The sequence below is a fragment of the Hyalella azteca genome, unplaced genomic scaffold (genome assembly GCF_000764305.2).
Source record: "Hyalella azteca isolate HAZT.00-mixed unplaced genomic scaffold, Hazt_2.0.2 contig10176, whole genome shotgun sequence".
Taxonomy (NCBI): domain Eukaryota; kingdom Metazoa; phylum Arthropoda; class Malacostraca; order Amphipoda; family Hyalellidae; genus Hyalella; species Hyalella azteca.
In genome coordinates, this window is record NW_025940222.1 from 9,711 (window position 1) to 31,106 (window position 21,396).

Sequence of the window (21,396 nt, forward strand, 5' to 3'; positions counted from 1 at the left end):
GCTGAAACGCAGACAGGCAAAGTCAACACTGCTACGGAAATACTTCGTTTGTAGGCAGGTTGATTAATTGTCATTCAATGAACATCACATTAATGTTCAACATCGCTGCGTTCATATTGTTCAAGTTTATTCGCACTGGAGTTTGAACAAAATTTCTCATAGAGTCACACCCCTGAAAACATTTAAGCAGAACACAATGAATAAAACTTTTCAAATGTCTTTCAATGCTGTAGCTCGAAAATCTTAAGAGGAGATAGATTTTACATGAGACGAAAAATTACAATTTCAATTGTTCATGAGAACCAAATAAGGCAAATGGGTTAAAAAATTAGAGGGAAAATAATTTGCTTGATAATGTATCCCCAGCTTCCCCATCGCCTACCTCGTATCGAGGATACCATCATCCGCCGCATGGCTCATTGTTGTCCAGTTTAGCGCGAATAATGAAATATATTAATGAGATTTTTCTTGAATATTTATATATGTAAAATGGTCATTTAATTAGGTTCAAAACTGCCTCTCGCAAAAGCTGTCGCTCGCACAACCATGCAACTTGCTTGGTTAGAAGTTCCTTGTTTTTAAACAGAAAATGAGTCTAAGTACAGTGCAATTAACGCGAATAAAAGGCTATAAATATGTTTTTTTTAAATAAATCATAATTTTCATGAATTCGAAAATTCCTTACGGAAAACTAAAAGATGGCTTTTAACGGTATTAAAAGTTAGAATTGCCGCAGTCCTTGCTATATAATGATAAAGACACGAGAAAACGTTTTCTACGATGATTTTCGATCCTGTATGTCTTCTTTAAAAAAAGAAAATGTAAACTATGAATTAATATAAGGTTCCGTTACATCGTAGCACACCTACCAATAGTTCACTAAGCTTGCCTGACTTCAAAACGTATTATTAAAAAATTGAAAGATTTTCCTTTGTACATCATCATAGTAGTTTCCTAGCCATCCCAAAAGTTAACGCAGAGAAAATTAGACATTCAAATCTTAAGTTAGTTTTTAGCTCATGTCTGGGCCGTGCATGACGTTGACAATGCAGCAGGAAATGCGTATGTGATGCAGGGAGCACATTCAACACTCACGTTAATATTGTGGTGCAGGCAGCACATTCAACACTCACGTTAATATTGTGATGCAGGCAGCACATTCAACACTCACGTTAAATCTAAAGAGAAGGTTTATAACTCCGGCGGTCCAATTCTGTGTCGGGCGAGATTTCAGCCTGCGAGATTTAGGCAGAGTCAAGGTAGCAGTCTGGATTCCATCATGGGGTCACTCAAAAAGTTCCTTTCTGAGACTTAGCAACAGCTGCATATATCCATGTCCTAGTCCAGTGCTAGTGTAACATCTCTGTTCTTAGTCCGTGTTTCGATCGTAACAGTCCGCGCCGCTGTCAGCCTCGGTAGGTGTTCCGAGCGAGCCCTTCATTGCTGACGCTTTTTCGGGCAGATAACGAAGTTTTGAAAAATGAGATGCACGAGAGGTTCTTACCTTTACTTTTAACTTTTAAACTGAAACGTCAAAGAAAAACTTATTACACAAAAGTACGATATTCTACTTCTACTAATGCCAAATTTTCCTTGTGTATAATTTAGTTTAGGGTAAAAACAACAGAATAGCGGATATTTTCCGGCAATGAAGACTACACGTCTCACTTGGTTCTGAATGTGAACAATGACGTACTGACTAGAGGTACAAGACTGAGATAGTGACAAGGGATACATTTGAAATCTTAAGACAAATCGCAATTGCTCGTTGGCAAGTTGTCCTTGCCATACACATACACATAAACAACTTGCCATACTCGGGTGTATGGCAAGTTGTCGGGTGTATGCCCAAAGTGGGCAAGTTGTCCTTGCCGCCGAGGTCTCAAGGGCCAGTCTGTAATTTCCAGGCATCTATCCTCCGTTGGGACAACTGATGCACAACATTGTTGTGGACTCTGAGTGTCTCAGCTTCCCTTCTAAATCAATTCACAACAGTGTACACGTATTGCTTTCGTTGAATTGAATATGAAGCGACGGCATTCGGTCGCGTTTAAATGATGGCGACTGGCCGCATTGAGTAATTACCGATGACGCACCGTAACTGAGGCTGTTTACCGGCATTGCCGGCGCGCCGTGGCTAAAAATTAAAATTTATTCAAAGCCTAATCAATACTGGGCATAACATTTACAGAGAGCCAAGGTCACAAATAACTGTCAGGCGACATCACCGGTGCTGCCGGAGCTTGAAGGCGTTCATTTACAAGACACTCAACGAGGTCACGGATGCAGCGATCAAGTGTGGCGCTGTTGTCAAGGGCGAGGCAACACTGGCCCCTCTGTACCGGCTACATGCAAGCTTGCCAGAGTATCGCTCGTCTCTTGCTTTTGTATACCGCAAGTGCGTGGTGTTGTCGGGGGTATAGTAGCAAAAACAGGACGAATAAAAATGTTAAATGGAAATTATAATAAACAAACCACAAATACAAATAAAGACAATAATATAACCGTGTGTTCTCGTTGCTCTAGTTCTTACTTTTTTACTTCTGGCCTCACGATTCGGAGCCTTTCTGAAATTAAGAATAAACGAAAAATTGGGACTAACAATATTTGAGCAACAAAAGCAGAATATTACGTAAACAATATAAATAGATAATCGACTGTTAAACCATAATCATGAACACCTCGAAACACCACCACTGAATTGCAACAGAAAATTATCACAAAAATAAACAGACCAATTGATAAAGTAACGCATAACTCCGTGGTGGATCACACAGCAATGAACAAGTTATAGTGCTCATCTGAACGAGGACATGACCGAAGACATGTATCTTAAAACCAAAAATCCAATGCTGCCGTGACTTGTGAGGGCTGACTATCTTACGTCTGGCCGGCGTGGTGCCACAGGAATGTCATGCGAGCGCAGGCCAGTGTCGGGCTGAACCACACTACACCCTCACAACAGTGCACATGTCACCAATGAACATTGACTACTTCCAGCAAATTCTCTGCTATTTACAGCGCTACCTCAAAGAAATAAACATAATACATTATGATGTGCTGTCAGTTTCAACATTTTTATTTTTCAATTTTATTTATGCCTAATAGACCATTTTTAAACAGCTATATTCTCGTATCCATTATATAAATGCATCACATTCAATCATTTCGATGATATTTAATTTATAGAGTACAAATTTCTGACCGAAAGATATACTGTCGCTATACTATTAATTATCTATTCTTAATCAGGTCAACACTATAGACACGTCAAGTGAAGGTTACAGAGAGGCGAAGAAATTTTAACTTTTACTAGTAATTAAGATCTATCAAACTACAGAGACAATTATCCAGACTGTACATAGACCAAAAGTTTACTCATAACGATAGCGATACTAGCTGTCGCCGGCATAACGACTGCGAAGTCTCTCAATGTTTGCACTCTGGCAGCCCATGGCGGGAGGAGGGTGGTGGGTGTGAGGTGGATATATTGTGAGGCTCTTTGTTCCAACATGGTCGAGCCTTCTTCGACTGAATACACACACAATGACCCGTACAACGAATATTCAACATTTACATATCATTGACAGTGCAAGGTAACATGTTGTTTAAGTAGAAAATTTTAAGCTGCACTTCCATTCGCTTGAGCCAAAACATCGGTTCAAAATCAACAACAATAATATGTATATTGTCGTGCGTATAGTGGCAGGTTCTGGTGCCAGGCGATGAAACCAACAATCATTAAAATACTTTATTGTACATCAATCATCATTATAGACTTTCTGCATAAACTGGGATACATAGCACATGTTCACGTGGCACACAGGTAATTAACAGTCTTCGTACAAATAGCTACGTTCCACAACACGTGACGATGTCTTCTAATTAATTACAAATTTACAACACCTTTATATTTAATAGAAGCCTTATATTCCAACAGTAAAATACAATTTACAACAAGCCCTCTACAATATCTTCTGGTATCTAGGTCACGAAGTAACAATTTTTTCGCCAGGTAACCAGAGGTGGGCAGTAGCGCGGCCGCTACTAGCGGCCGCTACATTTTCAGTAGAGGAAGCGGCGCTATATTTAAGGCAATGTAGCTGTAGCGGTAGCGCCCGCTACATATTTAAGAAGCGATACGAGGTTTCGCCGCTACAGCGCTACCGCTACATTTATAGATAAAGCCTTTAGATTTTACTTAATAGTATTAAATATTATTTAAAAACCAGCATGATACATACATAAAATAAATTGCAGAATAAAACTGTATGAAATATTTCGGTGTAATGTTGTCAACCTCAGCCTGTTACTAGTGTCAACATGTAGTGTCAACTCAGCCATACTAGTAGTCCAGCTAGAGGTGGGCAGTAACGCGCTACATTTTCAGTAGCGGAAGCGGCGCTACATTTAAGGCACTGTAACGGTAGCGGTAGCACCCGCTACATTTAGAGCATGTAGTGGTAGCAATAGCGGCCGCTACATTTCAAAGTAGCGCTGCCCAGCTCTGCCGGTAACTTTCATCTGACCTTGAACTTGAAAGAAGTATGAATGCCGTCTGTTCAGTAATATTTGATCGTCAACGACTTTCAAATGATTGCATTTTTTAGCAATCACAGCATCTTTTATTGTCTTGAAATAACGTGCAGAGCTTGGTCACTTGATTTCAACAACGTGGTCATGATCCACGAGACCGTCTGGAGATGCACCTTAATAAGGAAAATCTTTGTCAACGAAAAAATAACGAATCTTTTCACTGAAATGCCCATTTTATTTTGTAAGCCATCTATCGCTGCAATTTCCTTCTCTCGACCCCACGTTAAGGCAGGTAGCGAGCCACTCAAGCCATTCATTATTTTATAGGCAACCAACTGCTTGTTTGTTGTATTTCTCAATTTGCACACAGTCCCGAAATTAGAAACGGTCAGTCTTTTTCTACGTTCATTATGCCACGATGAACAATTACTTTGTTGAATTATTGAACACTCAAGGGTCTGAATTTGCTTTTCATTTAAAGACAAAGTTTGAATAAAGTTCCTTTTAGATTCATCTGACACGGTAGCGAAAGCGTTGCTCTCGTTTCCTAAAGCTCGATTTTGTCTCCATTTCAACTTTAAAGCACTTCCGTTCAAGAGCCGTCTTTTGGCATTGGCCTTCTTTTGAACCAAATGAGCTTCAATTTTCACCATCACCTTGTTAGGGGATTTCCGACGAAGTTTTTCGTGAATTAGTGAATGCAAGCGTGAAGTGTTGTGTGCTATATTACAGCACCGTTGCATCTGTTTTGAAGCTGTCTTTTAAACTGAAGTTTATTCTTTTTCCACCGGATAACTTTGCAACTTGAATGGAGAAATTTTCTACTTTGTTGCTACTAACGTCATGAATATGACTGTTAGCTTTGCTGGTGACAGAATAATGTTTTGCTGTCGCGCGCATTGTGGTGACAGAATATTGTTTTGATGTTGCGTGTATGACGGTCACAGAATATTGTTCTGATGTTGCGTGCATGGCGGTGAAAAAATATTGTTTTGATGTTGCGTGCATGGCGGTGAAAAAATATTGTTTTGATGTTCGTTCAACGTGTTGACAGAATATTGTTTATGATGTTGCGTGCATGGCGGTGACAGACTATTGTTTTGATGTTGCGTGCATGGCGGTGACAGAATAATGCTTTGATGTTGAGTGCATGGTGGAGACAGAATTTTGTTTTGATGTTTCGTGCATGGCGATTACCGAATATTGTCTTGATGTTGCATGCTTAACGGAGACAGAATATTATTTTGATGTTGCGTGCATGACGAAGAAAAAACATTGTTTTGATGTTTGCATGCATGGCAGAGACAGAATATTTTTTTGGTGTTGCGTGCACCGCGGTAACAGATATTATTTTGATGTTGCGTGCGTGGCGGTGACTGAATATTGTTTTGATGTTGCGTGTGTAACCGGAAACACCACCGCGAAGTTGAAATGATTACGGGTAGCGTGCCGACTTGGTGGAGACTTTCGTACTGATTCTAAACCCAAGGACTAAAGAGTCGCTCTTTGATCCGGCTCTAAATTCCATTGCGTTGGAGAGAGGAGGAATGAACACAAGGAACTTTTCGTAGTATACTGGTAATCTTCAGGCGAATTACAAGGTTCTTCATCCGAGGCGCACAATTTATTATTCGTCTTAGTCCATATGTTCACGGAAAAAGGCTTGACACTTCAAAGGCTTCTTGAGTACAAACAGCCGAGAAACCACACAGTATGAGCCCTAATACACAGCTGAGAGTAACAAAATGGAAAGCAAATGGTACTGGAACTAGCCGCACCGAGATGCCAACGACCACTGGCAGGGACTAGGGGTTCTAGCCCTAGTACACTGCAAAGAATCACAAAAGGACAACAAATTGTACGGGAACTAGCAGCACCGAGATGTCAACGACCAGCTGCAGAGACTACGGGTTCTAACATTAATGCGCTGCCAAATCCCGATTACTCCCGAACGTGGAAGGTATTGACTCCCACGGCACGGGAGGCGTGAACGGTACCGCAAAAGCTGTGCCAAAACGCTGACAAATATACTCGAGTGCAGAGGTTATTAGCCCCCATAACACGAGAAGTGCTCGGTGCGTGAACTAGCCGTACCAGAGCGGTAACAGGAACCGAAACTAACCAAGAACTCCACCTACGCCGTAATTTGTCCGTTAGAGGATCTCGTTATGAGATATGTCCAGAACTGCGGTAGAGTCTTTGAAGCACAGATCTGGATCTTTCCCTTGAATTCGAGTCGAAACGTCTGCACCTACACCCAGTATCACTGAGCACACGCAACTTTCTCTCGAGGGGTAACTCAGCTAAAATGAGCTTACCTTAACACCCCGTTACAATGTACATGAAATGGGCTACTAAAATCGTCCATATGTAAAAAATAGATAATATATTATATTATGATAAAATACAATCATAATATAATCCTTTGGTCACATAAGGATAAGTGAAAGTTGATTTAAGAAAGAATAACTCTCGAGGATAACTAACACGCGAGCGCGTGAGTTGGTACCAGTTCGTCAATAGTCTAGATAAATGAACATTGATTAAAAGCATTATCACATACAATGAGAAGTATTCTCACTTAATAAAATCATATTAATACAGTTTAACTTTTTTGACAACATGAATGAATTTTCTTGGCGTTTTCTTTGCTTTTAAATTCCTTGTGAACTTGCGATATAAGCAGACTAATGATATAAGTACTTAAAGTGAGTAAATCATAGGACAAGTAATAATTTATAATTATCAAATCAAAGAAATAAATCTAAACGAGTCAAGGCAAGCAGACGGCGCGTGGCGCTTAGAAGACAAATGCAACGCAACGCTACCGACAGATGATATCACAGCAAAGGAGATTCCTTGTTTCAGTCACGGAATAAAAATATGCCTACGCATTCCTTAGTCATACAAAATAATATCACAGTTACCAGATTCCAAATTCTATTCATAAAAATATATTCAACCTTATTGAGTCACTAATATAACAAAAGAACATCATCAAAATAACACGTGGTCAAAACGATACAAAAATAAAAATAAGAGAAATTTCACATAATATGCTTCCCGTCACACGTGCATGACGGAGAAAGAATATTGTTTTGATGTTTGCATGCGTGGCGGAGACAGACTACAATTTTGATGTTGCATATATGGCGGGGACAGAATATTGTTTTGATGTTACGTGCATTCGGAGGCATAATATTGTTTTGAGGTTGCGTGCATGGTGGTAACAGAATATTGTTTAATGTTGCGCGCATGGCGGTAACATAATATTGTTGCTGTTGCATGCCTGACTGAGTACGAATATGGTTGATGTTGCGTTCCTCAAAAGGAACAGCCGGATGAAAAAGATAAAATGCAAAAATTTATGCTCTGTGTCATTTTGGAAAGTATCTTGGTAATACTACAAGACCAATGAAGACTAAGTGTGCTTTGAAGTTCCAAAATGATAATAATCCGAAGAAAACTTCTAAGGCACGTTACCAAGGGTTTCGGTGGAATAATGTGGATTTATTCTAAATGACCTGATTAAAATCGTTAGTCCTCAATCCAATTTAATTCGCATGAGAACTAAAATAGATGCTCGAGTGCAGAAAATGTGCAACATCTTACGGCCAAGTTCTAACATTATCAGTCTGCTTATATCGCAAGTTCACAAGGAATTTAATAGCAAAGAAAACGCCAAGAAAATTCATCATATCGATACTGAAAACGTTTCGGAGTCCAGCTCCATCATCAGTTCGACAATCTACAAATGAATAAAATCACTTTATTAGTCAAAATTCTAAGACTGACATATACTTAAACAGGACCTAACATTAGATCTAAAAACAGGACTCAATCGGAACAACTAGTCCTAGGGTCACGAAAAGAATAAATTTTAAAAACACTAAAACATAAAAGTCTAGCGATTTACTATTTCAAGAGGGCATGAACTAAGCGCATTATTAAGACATGGATTTCGTTTGAACATATGTAGAGACTCCAATATTCTCAAATCCGAGCAGCCAGAAGTGGAACCGAGTATCCTGAAATCACTCTCAGATACAGCCACGTCGCACTGTTCAGCATGGAGGCGCACGGAAGAATGTGGAGGCTTGGCGAGAGGCAAGTCCGAACGATAGCTCCTGCTGCGATGTTCAGAAACGATAGCTCCTGCCGTGATGTTTTCAATATCGATATGATGAATTTTCTTGGCGTTTTCTTTGCTTTTAAATTCCCTGTTATTTTACGGTCAGCTGTGTTCATGAAAAGGTAAGCCTAAAGACCACATATCGGAATTGAATGATCTCATAATAATGAAGGAAAAATATCGCCTATTCGATTTTTCACTGCATTTTTCTTTCGTTTATATGTCTGAAAAATGTGTCCCGCATTATTACTTTAGAGCTTGATATTTAATGCACAATTTTTTTATCATAGAGACATCACCACACAGGAGATATTTTGTCCTCAACTGAAAATCGTCGTTGGGCGCATATTTGCGTCAACTCAGGAGCAGAGCGAGATGCTCTTATGCGCATTGAGCCGCCGTCAATACACAAGTTTACTGCAGAAATTCATGAAACTATAACGAATCAAAATTCATGAACACACACAAAAACATATTCATTTGTTTCCATTATTTTAGTTAAAATATGTTCAGCGACTTGAATAAGGGAACGACTGAAATATCCCAGCATTGCCCAATACCAGCATAATTTTCATACTTCACACCAGCGAGCCAATGAGCTGCAAGCCGCCAAAACAATGGTCGTAACCCACACGCTAAACCCCAAAATATTTCTATTCCATGCAGCCTAGCCCCTTCACTACTTTCGATAAAGAACGCCCTGCGCCACAGTGCTATCAGTACACTGCTACCTCTCCAGCCTGTCCATTCTTCTGGATGCTAACCTCCACGCTTACCCCCTGCTCCCCCTCCTTTCGGTACCCGCTTGCGGAAGAATTCTAACCTAACCTAACCCTTTCGCGGGAAGGTGGAGAGAAGGGGTTAAGTGTGGAGGAAGAAGATGCTGGTGAGCGTCAGGGCTGGCCTTACGCCTGCGAAGTGGGTAAGGTGATGCGACAGTCCGGTGCGGGGCCGTTCCCATTTACGGCAGTCTGGTGCGGTCTGCGGACCCTGTGGCTTACGGCATTTGTAAGAAGTGATGGTATGGGCTTAAATCATTGGTGTAGGAGCTATTGGACGTAATCCGTTTGGAGTATCAGCTTGTGGGCTGAGGTATTGCTTGTTTCAAGCTGGTGTGGTGAGATGAGGCAAGTAAAAACAGCTGCATATGTGTTAGGCTGTCTATTTCTATTGCATGTAGAGGGTTGGCATTGGCTCTTGGGCTGATTTAAGAGTCAAATTTGTGGGCTACGGCAGCGCTCCCTGAATAAGTACTTTGATCTTAGTATTAATGGTAAATTACACGTCTTCACCATTTACGCACTCGATTAAGTTAGTCAATGTTGTCTTCACATGCTTAGATGATAGGAAATAATAGTGAAATGAATTACGGCGCTCTAATAACTTACCGGCAAGATGGCGGCGGCCAGGAAGAAGACTTGTACGACCCCCATTTGGGAGGCGATCGCTCTGATGGGAGACACAGATCGCTCTCACTGACAGATCTGTGACGTCTACGTAATATATTGGATTATGATCTGCCGTATATCACGGCTATAAATTGCACTGGAGTCTCTACACAGCACTGCGACACAATAGATCGCTTTGATGGGAGATCACACTGACAGATCTGTGATGTCTGCACAATATATTGAGCTTTCAGTTGCCGTATATCATGGTTATGAATTTCACTGGAGTCTCTACACAACACTGGACAAATAAAGGCAAATTAATCATCTCCATATGATACTCAATAAATAAACATATGTGTTGTTCATCTTTACTTCGGGAAATTTGATGTACTACCAGAGTGTGAGAGTCAGCGTTCACAGTTTGAGGTGTAAATATCAGTTTTGCTTTGGGGTGCAGTAAAATTTATTGCATGGCTCTTCATACGAATTTTACCGACGGGAGATGTGCCCTCAACTTGATGTTGCATGCATGGCGGTGATGCCCTCAAGTTGAATTGCCCTCAACTTGAGGGCACCTGAGGGGTTTGGCTCTACATGTTTTCTATAAATACCTACTAATATAGGTACTTATTTATATATTATTATGCATATTATTTATTCATTGATGGATGAAATTCATCATATATTAAACGAAAAATTTAAAAATATGATTGCGCAGTCATATGTATTTTAACTTAAATTTTAACCAAAGTCATGTTTCTTGTGAACATTAATAAACCTTTATGCAAAGAAATATGCATTTGGGACTAATTCCTGCAAACTTTATTCCTCGCACGCAATTAATTTAAAACTAACAATTGACAGAAATTCGGAAAAAAGTATGACATTAATTCGTGAATTAATTGTAGACACCCGCGTTTTAGTCCCCGGGTCAATTATCACTGTAACTGCGACTATAGGCACTGCTGCACCAGCACCGACTGTCACTGTAACTGCGACTATAGGCACTGCTGCACCAGCACCGACTGTCACTGCAACTGCGACTATAGGCACTGCTGCACCAGCACCGACTGTCACTGTAACTGCGACTATAGGCACTGCTGCACCAGCACCGACTGTCACTGCAACTGCGACTATAGGCACTGCTGCACCAGCACCGACTGTCACTGCAACTGCGACTATAGGCACTGCTGCACCAGCACCGACTGTCACTCCAACCGCACCAGTTTTCACTGCAGTCAAAAATGCTGCCGCTGCCCTGCACCAGGAGCGTCTCCGAGTCTCCCTCCTCCTGAACTGATCATTGAGGCTCGTTGAAGGCACCTCTGTCTGGTGGCGGCGCCGCTACTTGAGCTGCTGCTTAAGTCGTCAGGGCAGGGACAAGGCTTCACTGTATTTGAAGAACAAGTGAAGTTTATGAACGTCAGTTGGCGAGCCGCATTAGGTTCAAAGCATACGAATATTACCATTGCTACCTGTAGTGCTCCAAGGCTTGAGAAAAGCGTGTTGTTTTCTAACATAGAATTATGCAAAAATAACCTCAACACTAAATACCCTTGCCAATAATAAAATGTGACAGTAAAAATTGCACCAGCTTTCATAGCTTTTTGCACCATAGCTTCTGATGCTTGTAGCTAATCCCGTTGAATGAGAACAAATTTAACTATACAAGCCGACGCAATAATTATTCCAATTATATACCAACGTGAACGATTCAACGGCCGATGACGTACTATTTTCTCAAAAATATTTATTGAACGTATCCCCAATAAAAAATATATAATTATGATTCTCTTATTTTTATCCCACCACCTTCATCAAATGAAATTCCAAAAGAATGGCAGGAGGGAGGAAATGTTCAATAATATAAGGATTTTCACAGAAAATATGTTTGTAATTGTTACCTCAATTTTTACGTGACAATAGGGGCGATGGTAAGAAGCCTTGATTATGTTGGTATCATTTGTATTAGTGTGTAAAGTTCATTGGTAGTAATTTTTCTCTCACTTCTGGATGGGAAGGTGCTTGCACCAGCTTCGTCAAGCGGTGCTCGACCTTCATCAATGTTTGCACTCAGGTTATTGCAATATCAATAAAATATAAGAAAGTAATATCAATAAGATTTAAGAAATTAATATCAATAAAATTTAAGAAATTAATATCAATAAAATTTAGGAAAGTAATATCAAGAAACTTTTCAAACAGAATGTATTTATCTTCAGAAATTTATTGTAAATGTTCTAAAATGTATTCTGCTATTTATTCTCCGTTGATCTGTTTTCATGAAATTTATGCCACTTGTCGTAAATATTTCAGACAAAAAACAAGGTTAATGCGAATACTCCAAAACGGGAAGTGCTTGCCCCCATGACCAAAGGAGTATGACGCATGTATGAAGAGAGCGTCCCGTAAATATATTATAAGAGAACAATTAGAGACGGACGGTGAGTAACGAATATATTATTGACTACGGTACTATGGTCTAAGCTAAGCCAATGGCCATTCATCGGCCTCGTGAGAGCCATTCTGGACTTTTGAGATCAAAAGATCAAAAGTAGACAGGAAATTATACGAGAGATATCTTGCATGCAAATTTAACTGGATTTTCATTGGGTTTGATATTAACGGTTAAAGTTATTAAATAATTTCATCGAATACGTCGCGATGCTTTCTCCCATCGGATTTCGCAAAAATCAGCCTTCATAGGGAAAACGCTTCGATTATAAAAAGCTATTTAATAAGTAGTTAGAAATTAGCTTTGGCTGATTTGATTATAAATATAAGCAAAATTTGAATACATAATTTTAACTGTACAACTTTTCAGTAATAAGAGTCGAGGGAAAATATTTGGGTGGCCCCAAGTTCTGTGGATATGAAATTTGATATACATGATTATGGAATATTATATTATTAATGTATTCGCTTACTTCATTATTATAATAATTGACTTAGTAGTCTAAAATTATCGTTCTTTGCATTATTATCTATGTATTCATTGCATTTCAGCGATAAAAAATTCATTTCAAAGAAATGCTTGCCAAAGATTAAAAATTGTCACACGACTCCAAATTGTACGCATATATCTATTAGTTTAAGCGTGGTCAACAAAAATTCGATAAATAATCTTATGTCTTGGATCAGCGTGAGTTTCAATAACAACGATTAAAAATGAAACTTTCTTCAGAATACTCTCCTACGGGCGTTGTAAGAATTTTTTTGCTTCGTTTTCGCGCTAGGTTAGTTGGAATGCAACCGGGGCTGGAACTTGCGTTTAGCGCACTACGCAAAAATGATGCGGTTAAAAAATCGTGACCACGCTCGCATGAGTGAATTGTGAATAAATGGCTTCGTATTTGATTAGAACAAAATAGGTTTCGATATAAACGTATGCATGGAAAATGTGTACACACTTGGCCATTAACGTGCTTAGTAAAAAAATTTATTTATTAACGTGCTTAGAGTAAAAATGTGACAATGTTCAAACGTGCATATTGTGTATAAATAGCTTCGTGTTTAGTCTGGTGAATATCGGTTTTGATATGAAGATTTATGCGTGGCAAACCTATAAAAATTCATTCTCAAATTTCGTCCTGAAGCTGTTGGACCAGTCTTTTCTGCCAAGTTATCAGGATTATTTAAAAAACGAACGCTAGGTGTCATCAAAACGCCTCAAGGGTTTTGTCGAAAGTTACGTTTGTTTACGTGACTCATCGCCTTGGGCCAGTCAGCCAGTGCAGCGTTGCCAGATGGTTTATTTCCATACCAGATTTCACAAATCTGGTATTTTCTAACACACTGCAAATTTATTCTATTAAGTTCCACCTATGAAGTTTGAACTTCCCCCAACGTAGGCGTGGATTATATAGATTACCTTCAGAGCGGCGCGCGTAGAGGTTTCCCGTTATTTTTGGAACCGCAAGTTTACCGCTTGATGAAATAATCCCAATCTAATTGTTAACATTTAACAAAAGCGCATAGTGCAATATAAGCACGAGAGTTATGATCCTTGATTGATTACTGAGAAGTAATGATATGGCCTAGGACGAGTGAGGTTGTCGAACCGATCTCAGAGACGCAAGCTCCACCATCTTTGTTTGGTGGTTTTGAATTCTACAGGGTCCGCCATATTATGGCAACGCATGTTTTTGTACGCTGTGCTTTTCTATGCACGTTTTAGGTGTATTTAATTAGCTATATATTACCTGAGGTAGGTTCGGATACCGTGAACAAACGAGGATAAATGAGGCACGAGTTAAGTACAGAGTACAACCTTTCATTTAAACAGCCCATGCAGGCTCTGGTAGCCGTCTGATTCGGGGACCGGAATGTAGACCGAAACGCGGACATAGGGATGCTGGTGGACTATGCTCCCCGAGTCCTAGACGGTACTTAATCCAGAGCCGCCCTCGTCTCTAAATTTTGTTAGGGTAGCTTAGTTAAATATTTATAGGAAAATTCGCAACTAATATCAAGCTTTTGTTTCAGGTTCGGATCTTTTCAGGTCTTGAAAGAATAACAGGAAGGCAGCATTTGGGTCCAAACTTTACTGAAGAGAACAGGCCACCGGGTGTTCAAAGTAAATCTTCATACGAAAGTAATAATCTCCAAAAGTTTGATTAGACCGAAAATGCAGGGTTTCATTGATATTAGAGATTGGGTAATGGGCAACGATGACAGAATAAGTGGTTCTTCATCCAAAAGTAAATAATAATTAGGTCCAGGCTAAAGAATGACGGACAATCGGACATAGAAATCAAAGATCTTCATAAAAAGCAATTGCCGAACGAAAAAGAACCAGGTAAGAGTCGGGACCAGCAGCAAGCACCTCAGGAACGGGTGCAGTTTATACTGTGAAAAATATAAAGGAAGATTAAGGCATTTTCAGCATGACGTACGTGTTGAAAATTTTATTCTTTGCGATTGCGGAGAGGCTCCCAGTACGACCAGATGATCGAATGTCATGAGCAGCAAGATTAGATCAACGAGTTGCGAGTTCAGGTCTCGGTTAGCAATGAAAAATTCTATGATATCTAGAATAGCGACAGATTCACTCTGCCGGTTTCATCGTCGTTAAAAGATTATGAGATCCTGTCCTGGATGAGACGCAGGCCAATGTAAAGTGTTCACGCCATTAGCCTTGCCGAAATATCAACGATACTCGCTGCCTGAGAGCTTGCAAAATAGCACCGTAACTCTACAGCCTCCACTTGAGCCGCTCACTCATCAACAGGCAGTTCTACATCTGGCCTAACCTACTCCGGCCTGACCTCTTCTGGCCTAACCTACTCACTGTGTCCCAATTTCATCCAAAACACATTTCATTGCGAGTGTGGAGAGGCAAGGCAAGTGTTCAGACAGAATCATTGGCTGGAAGAGGGAGGAGAGGCGGAGCCACGTGAGAGATTAGGCTGGAGTCGGTTAGTCGAGAAGAGGTTAGGCCAGATGAGGTTATGACCATGCTCAACTTGGGCATGCTTATGCAGTGGCTTTGTACTGACGGCGGCTATAGCTTCCAACAGTGTGTCACTGGTCTGGCTTACGGTGTTCCATCGTGGACTGCAGCTTCGTAGCTCTGAGGAAGAGTGTAGTTATTACATGCCAAGATTGGGCGTTAACTGGAGGGCTTATTTAAGAGTTAAATTTTTAGCCCACGTCTGCGCCTATGCTGTAGCGATAATCGATAAATACCTAATACAGAGCAACATCTCCAATTACGAAGATGATATTCAAAATAAAGAAATTTCGAAAACAATTTATCCCGGGGATGAATCTTGACAACGCTTCAAATTGTAGATCAACTCTCGTTTCTTTTTGTACTGGACATTTATCTTAACCTATAAGTTTGGGCTGAAAATAAATGTAAATCTCGAGGTAAATAAGTATTTATTTGAGCTGCTGACGGCGCACGATATTCAAGATGGCGTCCATAACCCGGAACAGAACAAAATGGCGGCAATAACCGGCACATATACACATTCGATAATATCAATCACTCTACATCGACACGATATAGAACTAATAAATAATATCAGTAGATGTAATGAGAATAATCTATGATACATAGACTCTCTTCAACAGNTAAGCATACAGTAGCTTTCAAAAATATCTATAAAATATATTGAACACATAAGTTGGAATTCAACACCAATTAGAGTGGGTCAATTAGACCCACGAACACCGAGACAATTCCTTAACGATTATTTACATGTAATGTTCCGTAGAAAAGTAGAAAACATGAGTGAGCTTGGGGCTTAAATATAATGATTAACAACCCATTAACCATGAAGCCCGCTTTGGGGGTATTAATGAGCCCCACTAGTTAAGTTAATGAGATACACTTTAATGAGGCCCACTAGTTAAGGTTATGAGATGCACATTAATGAGGCCCACTAGCTAAGTTAATGAGATGAACAATAATGAGACCCACACAGGACGACCTAACCCACACGTGTACAACTTCCTGACGAGGCAGCAATTAAAGTAACACAAGAAAAGGCGAAATATCAACGAGACACTTGAACCTTGCGGGGATCAGGGGGGAAGGGGGTAAAAACCATGGGGAGAAGAGGTCAAGAAGGAGTTAAAAATTTGGGAGAAAATGGGGAAGGGGATAAAGACCAGGAGGTTGTGCCTTATAAACAGGAGGGGGAAAGGGATGAAGGGGGTAAAGACCGGGGTAGTCGAGGTAAGAACTTGGGAAAACAGGAAACTATCAGCAGAGAGCGGATATGCCCTTAATATAATAGCGGATAATAAGATAGCTTGATGTTCCTTCAATTTCTATGACCAGGGCGAAGGAAGGGTTCAATAATTTAACTAAACCAAGCGCAGCAAAAAATCAAACGCTGGAAAGCCGAACTTTTTCCGGCACTTGAGAGGGGTACAGGGGGGGCTGGTGAGTCATGCTGGCACCCCCCACGACGGATGGGGGGCCGTATTCCCCCGCCCCTCCATCGTGGTCCCTCCCCTCGTCCCTGCAGCAGAAGCACCGTCGGTACGCGGCGCGGTACGCCACCTTCAGGACGGACCTGCGGTACACCAGCACCGCGAACACCGCCACGCTCTCCAGTACCACGAACTGCCACAGCCTGCGGGTACAGGGGTACAGCCTGCGGGTACAGGGGTACAGCCTGAGGGTACAGGGTACAGTCTGGGATGCTGCCCAGCAATCCACCAGGGCTGCTTTTTCAAAGTGAAAACTCGTTTTTTTAAACTTGTGGAATAAAAAGTGAGCTTAAAAGAAAATTGGAGTACGCGTCTAATTGATTTTATAATTTGAACATCAGAATACTTTAATACTGGAGAGAAGCTATCAAGGAGTTATGTATCAAGCCTTCTTGAACAAATACAGTAATCACATATCTGTATGGGAATACTGAATACAGTAATCAGTAAGAAATACAGTAATCCCATGCCTCTAAAAATAGCCCACTTCAATTTAAATTCTAAAGAACACCCATAATGAATGGAGTTTCATATATATGTTACTTGGTGCTCTAACTTGCAGTCATTCAGGCCTGGCCTTATCAGAAGGTCATGAGTCAAAAAATATAACTCAGTACTCATTGCAGTGAGTGACAGAAAGCGCATTTTCTCGTCGACGAAAACGTGGTCACGGACGGACGGACGGACAGACAGACGGACGGACAAGACGAGCACAATAGCGCCTTTTTTCCATAAATGAGAAAATGCGCTAAAAAGGAACCACCCGATATCGCCTTCACACCGAAGTCCATTTCGTAATTTCTGCAATTTTGTCGAAATTTTTGAGGGGGGAGTAACCCGACCTAAACTGTATGTTTAACATCAGCTTTGATGCTAATTTCATGCACATACTTCACTTTCTCAACGTAGATCCTCACGAGTCCAATATATTTAAGAAATATTACTGAAAATTTTATTGGTATAAAGCAACGTAATGATTTTTTTGGTTCACTATGCCAAAAACTTAAGAGAGTAAGAAAGAAAGACGATTGATTGATGGTCGAACAATAAGGGAAGACATTTAATCTGTAATAATTGACTCCTCTATGGATTATCACTGAATCAAGTGGAGTTTCTAAAATGGTTTTGCAAGCACGGCTGTCAGGAGACGCAGAGATGTCAATGAAGATGGAAAAGAGAACAGGCTCTTCCAACCTAACTATAAAATGAATCAGATATTTCCCTGAAGAGGAAGAGTCGCAACAAGTATGCATTGTTACATGTTTGACGATGTTGAACATGTGACATAAATCTTCTTTTAGTTGAACATGTATTTTAAACCTTGTTGAACATACATGTTTAACTAAAAGAAGTTCGCAATCGTATTTTGGAAATTATCATTCATTACAATACATTAATAAAATCAATTCAATCGTAAAACTTGTACTTAAATTGTGCACATCCTGATGCAGCTGACCTTACATCACACAGTGTAGACGACATTAAATTCATGCATATAGTAACCCTATAAAACGCGGAGCAACAAAAAGAGAAAATTCTGACTTGATATTAGAGTGTATATTTGATGACATTACAATGTGGTGAAGTGTCCCTAATTTTGTTCTCCACAGACTGTTCCGGACACCCCGTGTCGGGGTAAGGAGGGGCATTTTATTTAATTTTTATTATTTATAGTCAATGAAAGTTTCAATCATTGCTTAGGTACTTAAAAACCTAACAAGTGATTCAATGTGTATTTTTTTGCATTTTGTACTTTATTATGGGAAATAATCATGCACTTATAATTTAATTTATATTGTCCAATTATACCCCACTTTCTCCTACAAAGTTTTAACTGAATTAATGCTTCGTGCACAATACTTCATGAAACTTGGGAACAGCTACTCTCTCAATACTGCTCAAGTATTGTTGGTATGAACTTCGCTAAGAATTTAAAAGCCTATAAAAAGCCACGTAAGTTCATCGTATCTTCAATAAAAACGTTTCGGTGACCACCTCCGTCATCAGGTAAAATCTTTATTGAATACAAGGACAATCAGTAGTAAAAATAAATGTGAAAACGAATGAGATTTAAATATAAGTAACGAGAAATGACAGACGAAACCAGAACAACCTATCGAAGTACAATTCCAAGAGGATAGGAACTGTACGCGTAATTGGGACAAGATTTCCGTTTATAAATATTCAGCGAATCGAAAGCCCTCCAAAATCACCACAGGTGATACTGAAAATCAAATATAGCTCTCAGACAGTCATGTTTTAGAGTTAAGGTCGTGTGTATTTTTTTCATCCTGTGTGTAGGGAACAATTTACTTGGAATTCCTTTATCCCTGTGAATTTGTTCCTTGTCATTATTAATTTAGAATTTACGGACGTTGGAATGCGCAAGGTGTCTGAAATATTATTAACGGTGTGATGCCCGAGCAGAGGGTCATAGCATGTTAAGTTGTAAAGTACAGATGTGTAGGATATTTATATTGATTTAAACAATATCACCATCTGCATTTCATTTATATAACTAATAATGTAGCTTGCAGCGAGTTGGAAATCTCGTTATGGTTTAATTTGCGCTCTTATAGATAGGAGAGCCTTGTGACTTAGTAGCTTACTCCAATTGTACAGGATGCAATGTCAGTGTTTACCCTAACGTAGATAGTTTTATCCACGTATTTATGCAAGATTTGTGACATGAAGTAACTTTAAATGAAGACTATCAGTGACCAGCATACCATGCGATCATGTGGGCCGAGTTGGAGTGTGTTGATGACACCAACACCATCGCACGAGTCAACATGAAGGCGCACATAAGAGTGAAAAGTACACTCGGCAGAGTGAGATACTCGGTTTGACCTCTGAGGGTTTGAATTTAAGGATTTTTGGAATATCCGCATATTTTCAACCGGAAACTTTGTCTTGACAAATCGTAGAGTTATTATCCTCGACAGGATAACGAGTGCTCACTTGAAGTACTCACTTGGTGTATCTCTAAAAGTATTTCCTCGAGGAACTCGCTTAAGAAACTAACATGACGCAGTCAATCGTTTTTACAGAGGATTGTGTGAATCTGTATAATAACTGTACTAAAGCAGCTACATTCATGCCGTATGCTTCCCTTGTGGCTTCTACCTAGTCATACAACTCAATACACACTCAAATAATAATGAAAGTCATTTCTCACTCTTCTATACTGAAATTGTTCATTACCTTTCAATAGACGTTATTTGACAACTTACTATTGTTTGTTTCGTATATCCAATCAGAAGAAAACAAGAAGCTGGTTGGGGTTTCATCAGAAGGGCCGTACATGGAAAACCTTGGCACGGACGCCGAAGAGAGCTGGGCTGTGTCCGGCAGCAACAGCATCGTGCATCAGGTGGCCCAAATGAGGGCGGATGAACGATAATCAGAGGCGGCGATCCATCGTGGCCTGGGACTGCTATGTCCCAAAGAAATACTAAGGATACTAAGAGCTCATCAAACTGGGGTAAGAATCTAATAATAAGATTGATTTATTTTGTATCCTATTTGTGTTGTGAGGTGTTGCGTAGGAATGCCTAGGAGAACACATATGAATTCGACTACCGCGCGAAGTAGTACTCTAATATTTAAATATGGTTGATAATTAACCTCCATCTACCATCACTCCATCCAGAGGCCCTGACAAGTCTAACCCCTCTCCACCCCCTACCAAGCTATGCGGGGAAATATACGGGATGGGGCCTATTCAACAGTGTATAGAAGTCAATGCGGTGGTATAGGCTATGCGGGGTGGGATGAATGTTGCTTTTGTCGTGACGGGCCTCGTTGAGTGCCTATTGTTACTGCCTGCATGTCAGTGTAAAAATTGTCGTGCAGTTTGTATGGTAGATGTCATTAGTGTAACATGGCTACACTGGAGTGGCTACTTTTAATGCAAGATATGTGCATTATTCACTATCTTAAGGGGAGCGTCTACCCTAAAATTTTGGATTTTGGCTTCTCCGGTTTTTAGTCTCATCCCAAAGCTGACATTCTGACCTATCCAACGGTACTAAAACAGTCTCTGTACGTTGATTTATGCGTTCGCAACAGATCATGAAAGGGAGGGGGTTGGGGAGTTCTTTATTAAATAGAATGGGAGGGAATTCGCTGTGAGCACTTTAAATAGAGTGTCTGCTTGAGGTGCACCTTAGTTACCCACCTGGCATCGTATGAGGAGGTGCGCATGCAGTCGCTCCCACCATCCTTGACTGGAATCAAGCTCCAGTAACATTTAGTTTTGTATCCTTGGTACATTGAGTGCCTATTCCGATGCGCGCGGGACTTTGACGGGCTCTACTGAAAAGTTAACTTATTGTCACTGCAAACCTATCTCCTCCTAGAGTTTTTAAGCTACAACAATGAGACATATAC